Source organism: Sapajus apella, unplaced genomic scaffold, assembly GCF_009761245.1.
Source record: "Sapajus apella isolate SASKATOON/1434 unplaced genomic scaffold, GSC_monkey_1.0 scaffold6, whole genome shotgun sequence".
NCBI lineage: Eukaryota > Metazoa > Chordata > Mammalia > Primates > Cebidae > Sapajus > Sapajus apella.
The window spans coordinates 49170564-49176147 of NW_022436946.1; the positions used below are offsets into that span (position 1 = coordinate 49170564).

The window sequence follows — 5584 nt, forward strand, 5'->3', positions numbered from 1 at the left end:
ACAATAATGATTTGTGTCTGATGTCAGCTGCCAAGCTATCTAGAAACAAACCACAGCCTTGCTCAATGGAGCAGCTGCCATTTCCCTGGCCCTGCTTTTATTGTTGCAGAGCCGGGAAACACAAACAATGGTCCTGCACCCGCTGCCAGGCCTGCCAGAGTGATGGTGGTGCCATCATTCAGGCCAAGAGGAAGGGACCATAAAAACAGACACATGCCCTTAGGATCTCAGCTGCTCCCCTCCCTGGTGCTGCCATCCTGCCAAACCTATGACCAGTCCAGGTTGCCTCACAACTGTGCAGAGCATCGTAGGAGACAGATTCTCTGGGGAGGCACAAGTAAATTTGATCAGATCGGACTCAACTTCATTAACTTCCTGTGGGAGAATAAGTGTAGCCTGAGTGTTAGGGGCACATGTGGGACTCCCTAATGCACATGACTGTTCTTTTTGTGTTCTTATGTTTTTATCTGTCAATTCCCTTTGTCAACACAATGGTGATGAGATATAGCCTGTTTGCCATACGTAGAAAAGAGACATAAGAATCTTTTATGATAGCTCATATCTTCTCTTTGACTTTCTCCTCCTGGGTGATTTAGGCTTTCACCACTACTTCTCTTGGGATGACTCTCCCAAACCATCAGTTCAAGGTGGAATCCTGGAACTTTAGTGCTAAAAGTTGCCACTGAAATTGTTCTGTCTAAACTCCAAATGTTAAAGTTGAGGAAACTGAACATCTGAAATGGCAAATGGCTTCCAAGATTGTAAAAGAAGGAGCTAGTAAAATCAGATTAGAGCCTGCCTTGGCTCCCAATCTGGTGCTCCTTCCACAGCTCCATATCCTCTCTAATGCCTCCTACATCTTGCCCTCTCCCCTTACTTTTATTTCTAGAGTTGATCTTGTACTCCAAGTGGTTAAGTTTCACACAGCTGTGTAATAGTTTCCTGGCTCATATCCCACCTCCATGCACAAAACCTAAGATAACCACTGCAGATTACATGTTAAAAACCTATTTAAAAGTGCTCTATTTTTGAGCTTATTCTAACTACGGCTTCTTCTTGCCTCAAATGAGGTCCAAGTAGATCGAACCCACTTTGACCACCTATCTCCAAAAGGCTACTACGTCTCTCTCAGGCTCCAGGCCAAACCGACAGTTCCCTGTTCCTGGAATGCTGCCCATGTTTTTCCAGCTGCTGCTCCCTCCTTCCATTTGGAATGGCCATCCAAAATCTCTGCCTATCAATGTGCTCCCCAGCCTTTAAGACTCAGATCAGACGCCACCTCTTCCATGAAGCCATCACTTAGGCTCCAAACTCTTCCTTCTGTGTTTTCCCATGATGTGTAATTCCTCTTTTATATACCATGTGAAAGTGTAGTAACTAGTGTATATATTTTATCCTTTCAAGTAGATTTAAAATTTTCCTATGCCTGAGATTCTGTCCCATACATTCTTCTACCCCTCCACCCCTCCAACAGCACCTAACATAGTGCCTTGAATATGATCGATGTTCAGTGATATTAATTGAATGTTATACTATTTGGGCAAGGTATGACCATAACATTTTTATTCTAGCTTAGAAATTTAATTTTGATTTTGCAAACTGTATCTATTGCATCATGGAATCTTAGAATTAGAAACCAAAGACCAAGAAAGATATTTAAAATTGTAATAAAACATACATAACAGAATATCAACCTTTTTTTTTTTCTGTCCTAAGGGACTACTTTATTAGTCACCTCTAGGCCTGTGTGTGGCCAGGTGGGCTTGGAGGAGGGTATAACTATTCACCAGCTCCCAAGGAGAGGCATGAGAAGGCCTTGGCCTAGCCTTCTAGGGTCCCAGACTGTGGACTTTGGAGGGGCAGGTCTGGCCTTTCCTGGGCCAACACAGGCACCCAGGTAAGGGCACAGGCTCACTATCTGTCAGCTAGCCTAATTGCGTTTGGAAAAATATTCCTTGCTGTCATCCACCTTGGGCTTAATCGTGTCACTGCCAGGTTTCCAGCTAGCAGGACCAACTTCCCTATGCTCTTCCGTGTACTGGAAGGCCTGGACCCGCCGCAGAGCCTCATCCATGGAGCGTCCCACAGGCAAATCATTAACAGTGATCTGGGGAAGGACCCGCTTGCCATCATTGATAAAGCAGCCTCTGTAGGCAATGTCTGTATCTGTTTTCAGCATGCCATAATTCTCAGACAAGCTTCTGGTCACGTCAACAAGCAGGGGGATGTTTGGAGGGCCAAGCCTCCCTCCTTCTGGAGGTTGTTGATCCAAGCCAGGTGGGTGAACTGAGAGTCCACTGAAACACCCAGCACTTTGCAGCCCAGCTTGCAGAAGTTCTCGGCATGGTCACTGAACAAGATGATTTCTGTGAGGCACACAAAGTGAAGTCCAGAGAGTAGAAAAAGAGGACCACGTACTTCTCTTTGTAGTCCAACAGCTTCACCTCTTTGAAAGCGCCATCCACTACGGCAGTGGCCTTGAAGTCAGGGGCGGGCTTTCCCATGCCTACGATTACAGAGGCCATGACTGAAAGCTGCGTGGGCAAAGGCTGGACACGTGGACAAACAGACGTGTGAACCCATGTTCTCAGCACCAAAATTGGCCATCTTTACCATTATTTACAGATAACGTTCAATGGTATTAAGTACATTCATATTGTTATGTAATTATCACTACTATCCATCTTCATAACTTTTTTCATTTTGCAAAACTGAAGCTTTATACACATTAAACAATAATTCCCCATTCCCCTTTCCTCCCAGCCCCTGGGAATATTATAAGAACCACATATAAGTGAAATCATACAGTATTTGTCTTTTGTGTTGGCTTATTTCACTTAGCATAATGACTTCAAGGTTCATTAATATTGTAGTATGTGTCAGAATTTCTTTCTTTTCAAAGGCTGAATAGTATTCTATTATATATAGAGAGAGAATATTTTGTATGTGTATTATATATATATAATATTCTTTCTCTCTCTCTCTCTCTCTCTCACACACACACACACATACATACATAAACACACACGCCACGTTTTGCTTAGCCATTTATCAATAAATGGACGCCTTGCTTCCATTTTTGGCTATTGTAAATAATGTTGCTGTGATGTAGATCCTGCTTTTAATTCTTTTGGGTATACACACAAAAGTGGAATGGAGCATATGGTAGTTGTATTTTTAATTTTTAAAAGGAATCTCTATGCTCTTTTCTACAATTCTACATTAAAAAGTTGGATTCTAGGCTGGGTGCGGTGGCTCACACCTGTAATCCCAGCACTTTGGGAGGTGGAGGCAGGTTGATCATGAGGTCAGGGGTTCAAGACCAGCCTGGCCAAGTTGGTGAAACCCCTTCTTTATTAAAAATACAAAAAAAACTTAGCCACGCATGGTGGCGGGCACCTGTAATTCCAGCTACTCAGGAAGCTGAGGATTGAAAAAAATTGCTTGAACCTGGGAGGTGGAGGTTGCAATGAGCCGAGATTGTGCCACTGCACTCCAGCCTGGGTGACAGAGTGAGACTTGGTCTCAAAAAAAAAAAAAAAAAGTTGAATTATTTTTTAAAATCTTCCAAAATTCTAAGAGGTAAGGGAATTATCTGAAGTAAGAAATAACAGAAACTACAGCACTGCCATCCAAGCTGCTTTGGCCAGATGAATCACAGCTGGTGTTCAGAAGCCAATTCAGTGTAAAGAATATGACACACCAGCCTTTGGTTCCTGAATCTGACTGTGCATCAGAATCTTCACATCAGATAGTAAAAGCTAGAACCTCTGGGAACTTGAAATGACATAAAGCTCCTCCAATGGTTATAGTCATTGTCTGGCCATATGTGAGGAGTCTTCTTGTGGATTATGAGTATGTCCACAAACTTGGACTGATGGCGTTACTTAAAAATATCTAGTCATTTAAATAGAGTCACATTCATGGACATACCTTGAGGTAACCATGTATGCCCTCAGGTAACTTCACAGTGGTAGGGCAGATAAACTGGAGACAGGGAGACAGACTGTGGGGCCAGACCCAACAGGGAGGAAGTGAACGAGAAAACAGGTAAGTGTGGAGGAAATCAGTAGCTGCAGATTTGATTGGCCCTACACATGGTAGTCAGGGAGGATGAGAGAAGTTGTAGTATAAAAGAAGATCCCAAGAGTAAGCAAAACTTGGAAACCCGGTAGTTAGGAAGGCAGTTGGCATCAAGGAAGTCCATCAGTAGGGGGCAAGAGCAAGGCAAAATAGGGGACAAGGGAAAAGATCCTAGGCCTAGAGAAAATGACATATTAGGCAGTTCACAAAATTAAAAAGAAATTAGGCACAAATGAACAACTAGGGCATAAAATAAGAACTAATATCAAAGGCAGCATCCCCTTATTCTGCCATTTCTTCATTTTGTCATTCTTTCATACATTCAATGGCAATTGCTGTGGACCTAGTTGGTGCTTGGCAATATGGATCCAGACTGTTCTTGTGGAGTCCTTTCATCTCTTTTGTTTAAGATAAGAAATCATCAAAAAACTCGACCACAGAATGTCATTACTAACAAAATGTACACTGGTTGTTGCCCTTACTTTAAGTAGTGTGCATATGCATGTTTTCCAAACAGCCTGAGCCTGTAAATAAAAGTGGTCACTTTTTTCAGTAGGTATCTTAACAATATCATTAAAGAGGCTTTTCACTCTGTCAGCATTGTTTTGAATTCCAATTTTGCTATTGCTTTCTTGATTAATTTAAGAAATGATTACCTGGCCAGTAGACTTTTTTTTTCAGGATGTTCTTTTTTTTTTCCCTCTTCTCTCTTCTGCGCTATACTTTATGAACTCTCATTGCTCATTAAATTAATGTGTGAGCAGGAGTTGGAAAAGTAAACTAAAATTAGTCATGTTTCCTAGTTTTTAGCAGCAGTGATATGATTTACTAGAGAAGGAAATTGGAACTGTGAACTAAAATTAAGCTTTTGAATTATCTGAAGATTTCATTCATCCTCGTTATTCCCAACCCTAGGGAAGAAACTCTGTTCACCATGAGTGGGCAAAAAGTTTCATGCAAGAACATAGTCTAATTGTAAATGCTTTTTGTGAATTCTGAACAAGCATAAATTGTGTTTATTTCTTGAAATTTAGGTTAGCAATCTTAATTTAAAATATGCTGCCCATAATTTCATCATTTGTGTATTTGTTAATTAAACTGGTAATGTTATTAAAACAAAATTGTTTCAATTTAGTTTTGTGAATATATTTTTCATGACTAAAAACAGTTTTATAGCTAATGTAGACATAGAGCATTCTTCGAATAGATAATCATCATTACCCAAATTAAGCAAGTGTTTGAGTGTCCTTTCAATCCTCTGATGGTACATTATTTCTGACTGTAATATGCCCAGATTTATCTGCCCCTCAGTAAATGACTTATTTTAATGCATCCATTATTCTTTCTGAAACTGTGTTCTTTTTCTTCTTGCTTTGTTTTATCTTCATGATATCTTTCCTGTCAACTAGGTATCTAAGGTTATCACAACAAGAGGTTTTGTAGATGACATTCAATATATTGGAAGTAGAGAGAGAATGATTTACTCTGCTGTCATCTTTAT

The 5584-nt window shown here is 40.8% G+C and overlaps 1 pseudogene; it reads right to left on the bottom strand.

Moving 5' to 3' along the window:
• Window positions 1-1930: 1930 nt before the first annotated feature.
• On the bottom strand, window positions 1931-2504 carry LOC116549064 (annotated as a pseudogene).
• Between the last annotated feature and the right edge of the window lie 3080 nt (window positions 2505-5584).